The following is an 8,903-nucleotide window of genomic DNA, read 5'->3' on the forward strand; positions in this document are numbered from 1 at the left end:
AGGCACTTTTAGAAAGGTAGTTTTTTCACGGTTTATATAATTCATCTTTGATGCTGAGTGAGATGTGTTTTCAATTACACACACACAACCGCGGACGCATAGAGAGAGAGCGTGTGCGAATGTGACGTCACGTGCGCGCGCACATCTGTCTCTCTCTCTCTCTCTCTCTCTCTCTCTCTCTCTCTCTCTCTCTCTCTCTCTCTCGCTCCTGTGCCTCTCTGGTGGAGATTTTCTCTGATTAACGGGACAGAGGTGAATTATTCCATGTCGTATATGCGCTGAAGCAGGAGGAAATAAAATGAATATGCAACACAGCCGTGGCATAAACAGCGCTAAAAAACAATCTTGCCATCCTTGTTAAACAGACACGTGTGCGTTTCTTTTGAGCTTTTTGGACTTTTTGGATATACGGTTCAGTTTAGGAATAACTTTGTTGGATTTTACAGTCACTACTGCGAGTGAGTATTAAGCTTTATATCTGAAAAATGAATATGAGATGTACTACTTTTTTTTACCGATTATTTATGCATTTTTTTTAAAGCGTCACATTTTCGGTCTGTTAGCTCACAAATGTAGTACTGTAGCCTTAGGGTATGCATTAAGTGATATTACTTAGGTTAGTCTTCTCAGTTTCGGTCTAAAGAGAATGCAACGTTCTTATCTCAAAGACAGTAACGCGTGGCAATGTTCGACAGATGAGGCTGAGGAACTAAAAAGGGTCACTACTTTCAGCATCTCATTACATATCACAGACTTCTCCTATTTCATACTAGTTGTGCTATATCATTTGAATAGTAAATTGGGCTTCAAGGGTTGTTTTGAGTATGTATTTTTGGGTGTATGCATCAGTGCCACACATATCCCAGAATGTGTTCTGAGTTTGCCCCAATTTACACTGATACCTCCCCACTCTTATGGTTTAGCCTAAACACTCAAAGAAAGATGATAACAAGTACCTATCAACAGAGTTTTTATACTGTTTTTCGTACAGAATGTTATGTTGTAACAACCAGTCTGGTCTGTTACAAATTCAGATAGCAGACAAACATTCCTGGCCTGTCTGGCTAGCTCTCAAAAAACACGCCTTGAAAAGCCGTATTCCAATAATGTCAGGATTTAGGTCAAGACTCACCTCAGTGACACTGTTTTAAAATCTTAAAATCCAGTATGCAATAGGGCATAAGAGGTAGGTGTGTTTGGTCTGAGTGCAATGTGTGCTGTGTCATTTCAAGGATTCTTTTTTTATTTCATTGGCCTGAATAATTAATTGGTCACATTACTTACAGGACAGTGACCAATTTGCAAATTCATATCTTTAATTAAATGAATGGTTTATTGCACCATATGTTGCTTTGAATTAGTCTGTCTGTTAAATGCATTTAAAAAAGTTGCTCACACTATTTTTAAAGGACATTACTCAAAGTTTCAAGTAAACTTACAATATATGGGTAGACCCAACATATTTAGTGCCAAGGCTTCAATCAATCCAGTGGTTGGTCTGTTTTGAGCTAGAAACCAGACAGGAAACTCCCCCCTTTTCAAAAAACACATATGGTACTCCATCACCTCCCAGGTCAGGACTGGGTGCAGCTGTGGAGCTATGCAGCCAGTGCTGGTTAGTGCCCTTCCTGCTATGTGTCAAACCTGCCGAGGGAGATATCACACTCTAAAATGTGGTCAGTGGCCTTCAATTCAACACATTGGTGCTTTCTAAAAAAAACTAGTGGGCATGGCGGCTTGATGCAGTAGATGACTGTGTTCTATTGTGTGCTATTTTAATGTCCACCCAGCTAGGGTGTGCATATTATTTTGATATGAGATGTTGGATTGCGGTTTACAATTTTGTAGAATAATGCTTTTACTTCAGCTTCACGTTTGGTAACAATTCAACAATCCTCTCATCGGTTTGTTGTCATATTGGTGTCAAACAGTTATCTATAGATTTCCTGCTGGGGTTTATGGCACCTAATCTGGTTAACTTCAAAGACTTTAAAGATATGGTAGACTTTGTGGTGGGATTTCTTGGTTTATATTGTAGTAGAAAAAAAAACACATTTAGAAGACCCTTTATTGCTATTAGGTTGTTGAATAGTTTTTGCTATTTTCCACCCCGTTCTTATCATTACAGCTCTACAAAATGCTGGACATGTAGTGGCAATGCGCTGGTCTGTTTGGATATTTATTGTATTGAGTTATCTACTTTTATTTGTATTGATGGATTTTAAGGGATTGCGTGCAATTTGAGTTCATTTGTGTTTAGGATATGTGCCTTTTAAATATGTACTGTGTGTTCTTTATTATTATATTTAATAGTTGTTGGGGTGATTAATTGTATTATTAGTTGGGTGTTGGTTTGTTTTATTGTTTGAAATTGTTAAGTGTTTGTAATTGTTAAGTAGGGTTGGGAATCGAAAATCAATTCCAATTTGGAATCGGAATCGAAAGGCTAGGAATCGGATACTTGAGATTAAAATTTGAATTCCTCTTATCAATTCCTGTGTGCATATTTTCAGAAAAGTACATGCGTTGCATGATCTGCTGATATCTCAATAAAAGCCCTTATGAAAATTATCGATATTTTTTACTATAGTAAGCATAGTTTAGCTATAGAATTTGCATTAAAGCACAGGAATCACAAATTAACCATAGTTGCATTATAGTAACTGCAGTTTAACCATGATGTAGTTCAACTATGATAATACAAATTGTAATAAATCAGAAAAGGTGTGTTTCTATGTGTAAATATACACAAAACGGTGCTCATAAATATAATATATATTTTGCAAACAAGTTAATAAGCAGGCTAAATGACCATACAGGTTGATATCTAAATGTTTTACTTCAACTGTGGAATCGAAACTGGGAATCGATAAGAATCGAAATCGATAAGCAGAATCGAGAATTGGAATCGGAATCGATAAAATTGAAACGATTCCCAACCCTATTGTTAAGTGGTAGAGATGTTTGAAATTCCTAAAAAGATGAATAAAGTTTTTTATATTATTATTTAAGTAAAAATTTATCCTAAATTATAATATATAATGATGAAAAAAGAAGCCATATACTTAGCCAGCAGAGATCTTTTTGGCTTGATTACCACATAGCAGCACCATTAGTGTTGTCAAAAATATCGATATTTCGATAAGTATCGATACTGAAGAATCTGAAACGGTTCCAATACCCATGTCCCACGTATCGATATCAGCTGCGCGTTCCCGCTCTCTTTCTCTTTTCCGACAGTGAGTTAACACACTGCACGTGAACGCATAACAACAGAGCCCCGCCTCCTCTCACAGACTTGACTCGTTTGCGGCAGTTAAATAGTGTTAATGTTAGAAAAGATGGCCAGTCTCAGTAACACATCTGGCTGGTGCACGCTCGTTACGCTTCCCGTGTTTACCATAGCGATCCATGTATGTGCGCTGATCAATAATTTTATCCACTCGTTTCATTCGCCCTGGTTATATGTTGTTTATGTTAGTACAGAGTCTCCGCAACAGTTCTCATGTTTAATGCAGCGTTTCTGTCTTTATGTGCGCTCATCAATGATTTCATCCACTCGTCTCGTTCGCTCCGGTTAATTTGATGTTTGAAATAATGCTGGTGCGAGTAAAGTCTCCGCAACAGTTCTCGCGTGTGATACATGTTTGCACTTCCGTGTTTACCATAGCGCTCTATGTGTGTGCGCTGTTCAATGTTTTCATCCACTCGTCTCATTCGCTCCGGTTAAAAGTTGTTAATGTTAGAAAGATGTCCAGAGCGGAGTCTCTGCAACAGTTCTTGCGTTTAAGTTTGCGTTTCTGTCTATATGTGCGCTGATCAATGATTACAGTATGGGCCTATGTGAATAAAAGCCAATTTAGCCAAATAAAAATGTAGGCTATTAACTAACATTAACGAACAATGAATGAGCAATACATTTGTTCAAGTATTTATTAATCTCTTTTAAATGTTAGTTAAAAAATGCAACTATTTATGTAAGCTCCCCTGTTGAAAAATCCAGTATATGCTGGGTAAGGTATGTTTTGATCGATGCTGGTTTGATCTTAAACCAGCTAAGAACCATCTTAAATCAGCTTATGACCATCTTAAACCAGCACATGAACAGTTTAAACCAGCACAAACCAGCAAACCAGCATCAAAACATACCAAACCAGCATAGGCTGGTTTTTTCAACAGGGTCTGGTCTATTAATACTGACAAATACAACTTTGACTTTAAATAGTAAATGTATTTGTAAAATTAACATTAGATTAACAATTAATAAATAATGTAAAAATATATACCTCATTGTCTAGTCTTGTAGAATTTAACTTCAAATAAAAATTAAAAAGGCCTATATTGCTATTGCTTATTAGGGCCTTATTGCTATGGCAGTTTATTCCCCGTGGTATCGAAAATGGTATCGAATATCGATATTTTTTTAGGTATTGAATCGAAGTTAGAAATTCCAGTATCGTGACAACACTACAGCACATGCAGTGATGTAATGTTCAAATGTTGGGGTGTGCCCATACTGTATGTGTTCAAGATTCTCCCATTTGAAATAATCATGACACAACTGTGAACAAAACAGGCCCCATGAAAACTGGAACAAACTAGATTGGAATAGAGCTGAAGAAGACTGCATTGAATAACTCATTGGCCTTTTCCATAAGTTTTGTATTTGTCGTATCTTTCGAATAACACATCAGGTCTACCATAGTTTATAGTTCACATTCTGTGTCAGTAATGTAGATTTGAGGTGCGTAGTTACCCAGTTATTTCCGAAATAAAAGTTGTAAAGTTTTGAATATAACAGTTTGATATAATTGTTAAAGCCAGTTTGCATGTTCTGATAGGCTCAGTTAAAGTATGTTCACAAATTAAACAATGATGTCAGCCTAATAACATTGCTCTCAGGTAAGGTCACGTCATGTTTGGTGTTCTTTAGAAAAGCGAATGAAACAGGAAGTTTGTCTTGTTGCACTGTTGTGTCGGAAGTCATGAGAAATTAGCTGTGATGTGTTTGGGGGCACAACGTGTTATAGTTATATTAGTTTTAAGAAAGAAACTTAACTGAGTATAAAATGTTAAACTATGATTGTTAATAAAGAAACTGAACTAGTATATGACAGTAGTAATAATGTTTACCTAAAATAACAACATTTTAGTTGATGAAATTCTTAAAGTGGGTCAAGGTAGGTTTGTGAATTAGCAGTATGTATCATAAAAACAAAAGAAAAAGACTCATTTTATTGGGTTTGATACATCTGGTGCCACACATTCAATATATTAACATAAAACTGAAAAAAGGGTGACCTTTCCCTTAAAAAGGATGGAAACATTTAGTGTTGTCAAAAGTACCGGTACTTCCGGTCCAAGTCGGTACCTAAAAATAAAAAAGTTGTCGGTACCTCATTTTCATAAGACCCGGTACCACCGATGTACCGGGTCAACCGGGTACTGGTGCTCTGTCTGACAGGTTGTCAGTCGGAAACTTTTCATAGACGCAACAAGACGTGATGAGCGGATAAGCGCGGCTCCGATCCACAAGAGATGCACACAGAAATACTTAAGATTAAAGTCATATCACGAAGAAAACGAACAGAGTTTTGTTGTGAAAGGAGGAAACATCTGGATTTAAGTTAACAAGTTCAAGCGGTAAGTTTCAAATTCTGTTCGCGTTTGCATTATGAATGTTGTATCATATGTTAAATTAAAGGTTACGTTAAAATAAACGTCCCTGTTTTCGTGTTAATTTGTTAGCGCCAATGCTAATCCAGTCAAGTGTCCTTATTAACCATTTAATGCTTTTATAACTGTAATGGGGTAAAATAAATGGGAGGACAGGATGGGGTTTACAGTACCTATTTTATATAGGCCTATCTGCAATCTATGTGCTAGAAAACTAGCATACTAACTGTATGACTAACAATGTGTATGTCTTGGATAGATAACTCTATTAGGTTTAAAAAGCCACATTTAAACTAAAGAAAAATATATCTGTTGCATTTATTATTTTAATATACAGTTACCTTAATGTAAGTAATCTTGTGTAAATGCAGTATAAAAACTGAGGTTTGTTTTAATATTGCATATGCATGTTTGTTCAGTCAGTTGACTTACTGAAGCTTATTCTATTTGTCTTATACAGCAGCAGACTGAGAAGGATGTTCATCAGCATGAAAGACCCCAGTGAGCACACAACCGTTTCGGGAACAATTAACTTGTATACTTCATGTATACAAAATGGCATTGCTTTCTATACATTTATATTAATAATGAGCTTTATTAATAAAATTGTGTTTCAATTAGCATGTACTGGTGTTTTGCTTTGGTACCGAAATTGGTACCGAGAACCGTGGAATTGTACTGGTATTGGTACCGACTACTGAAATTTTGGTACCGTGACAACACTAGAAACATTACACCATTGGTTCAGAGTACAAACTTTTACCAGAAGGTAAAAGTGTGACCCTCTCTCAACAAAATATGAGCATTCTAAACAGGATTTTCAGGAGAGCTCATTTGTACCAATTGTATTTAAAGATTTGTAAAATAAAGAATATTCTTAACTAAGGAGCACAATATCTGGACCTGAGTTTAGTAAAAAACCTAGTCTGTATTAGGGATGGGCGATATGGCCCTAAAACTATATCACGATAATTCCTGGTATTTCTTGCGATAGCGATAAAAATGACGATATATCCATAACGCCATCCACTGCTGTATTTTGCGTCAAGTGATAGTAGCTGCATGTAGTCTAAGCCCTCAGAAAAACAAATATTATCAAAAAGTAAAACTTACCCCAAATCAAACAGCTCCTAAAATATACCTATAGTATTTTTGTAAATATAAAATATAATAGTGAGATTCGACTTCAAAAGGTTGTAGTAAAGAAAAGTTAAATGAACTAAAGCTCAATAAACACATCATGTCATACCTAAAACTGTATATATTCTATTGTTGGGTGGAAACGATCGATCGCATCACGCTGTCAATCACTCTCTCTTGAACTGTGTGAACCTTCTCTTCTCACAGCAACATACACTGAATCTGTCTATGACTCGCGCTACAGAAAGAGAACAGAAAAATGCGGATAAAAGAAATCTAATTAAATAATCCATGCTTTTATACGCTCATAAACGTATTTAAAATAACGTAATACAAACTCGCATGTGTACTGTATGTGAACAGGCAGCAGTGCTGTGAGCGCTGTGTCGAAAGCACGGGACGCTCCGTTCATCCTGTATATAACAGGCAAGAAATCGTATTAAACAATTTGCGCACGCGCGCATAACATCTAACGAATGTTTAAATAAATACGTTCAGCCAAACTAAATGTTGTGGTGTAACGTATTATGACTATCAACGAATACTTAAACGAATTAAATAAAACGAAAGTGAAACTAAACATTAACTCGGATGCATCTACAGTGCCAACCTAAACGAGATTTAGAGCTCGTCTTTTAGTGCAATCTCTTTCTCAGCTTCACGTCCGCCCTCCGCTATACCCGTTTTCTCTTCACATATGAGCTGTGAATGGGTCTCACAAAGAAATACGTCATCAACTAGAATTTATCGTTTATATCGCGGGAAGACTAATTCCTATCGTGTGGAGAATTTCTACCGGTATATCGCAAACGATATAATATCGCCCATCCCTAGCTGTATCTAAGTAAATATGACTAGAGAAAGACTCCATGTTTGTTCTCACCTGTTAAACATTGTGAGCGTTTTATAATAATAAGCCACCATCATTCAGAAGTCATTTGATCTAATGATTGTTTCACAAGGTCCTCTTCATGTTCACTGTAAACCCGAATAAGTTGGAAAAAGGTAATCAGTTACATCAAATCTTTTGAGTTATGATGTTCCCAATTTTAAGGAAGCAGAACTATCAAGTTTTGAGTTTGTACTCATGCGTGTTATTTCCTTTTAATTTTGAACATTTAGTGAGGTAACTCCTTTTTTATTTAAAGTTAAACAAATTAAATTATTAAGACAATTTAAACATTTCAGCTATATCAACAATTAACAAACTGCCTTCATTGAGAGTGATGCAACACACACTCACGCAAAGCATGTTGGGAACTGAAAATCATTCCCAACAAATCGTGTTGAATTAACTTGTTTAAATTAAGTTAAACTAACTCAAATGTATGGATTAGTTACAGGAACTCAATGTTTATAGAAATTAAGTTTACACTACTTTAACGATTTAATTACTTTGAACATTCGGGTTTACAGTGTGATATGTTAGCAGTATTTAGGACATTGAAGAATATGTTAGTTGTGTTACAATAATGTCACGGTTCTCAGGGTGAGACACAGAGACAAGGACAGAGGACCCAAATGCAGACAGCGGGTAAGGGGTTAACACAAACTTTAATAATAACTAAAAATACAAAACAAGGACCCACGTGGGGGAACATAACAAAACATAGCAACACGGACAGGAACTAACTAGACTGAAAATAATAACATTTGACATGAACACTGTAAACTAAACTAACTACACAACGAGAACTCACCACAAAGACAAACACGACGCAACAGAACAATGATCAGCACGAGACAGAAGACACAAGGGCATTATAAAGGGGACAAATCAAGAGGAAGCAGGTGCGGGGCATGAACTAATTAACAAACAATAACGAGGAGACGAAAGGGTGGGAACAGAGACGCCACACCGGAGAGTGGAAGACCAACAGGGACAAAACGTCACTCTCCACATAAAACAAGAGGTTCTATCATGGTTCTGCCACTAGGTCAAGAGAAGCAAGACAAGGTGGGGCAGAACCATGACAGAAGCCCCTCCTTAAGGAGCAGCATCCTGTTATCTCCTCAAGGAACAAACAAGACTAGACAGACTGTGACAAAAAAACTATACAAAACATGACCAAAAACGTGATACATAG

General features: G+C 36.4%; 1 protein-coding gene across 1 annotated transcript in view; it reads left to right on the plus strand.

Annotated features, from left to right (window-relative positions):
- Positions 1 to 222: 222 nt before the first annotated feature.
- Positions 223 to 8,903, plus strand: part of lpar1 (lysophosphatidic acid receptor 1) — a 38,390-nt gene continuing 29,709 nt past the window's right edge. Inside the window, exon 1 of the mRNA XM_057320897.1 lies at positions 223 to 458. The gene's annotated coding sequence lies outside the window, so the exon portion shown is untranslated. The remainder of the gene's footprint in view (positions 459 to 8,903) is intronic.

Source organism: Triplophysa rosa, linkage group LG22, assembly GCF_024868665.1.
Source record: "Triplophysa rosa linkage group LG22, Trosa_1v2, whole genome shotgun sequence".
In the NCBI taxonomy this organism is placed as follows: domain Eukaryota; kingdom Metazoa; phylum Chordata; class Actinopteri; order Cypriniformes; family Nemacheilidae; genus Triplophysa; species Triplophysa rosa.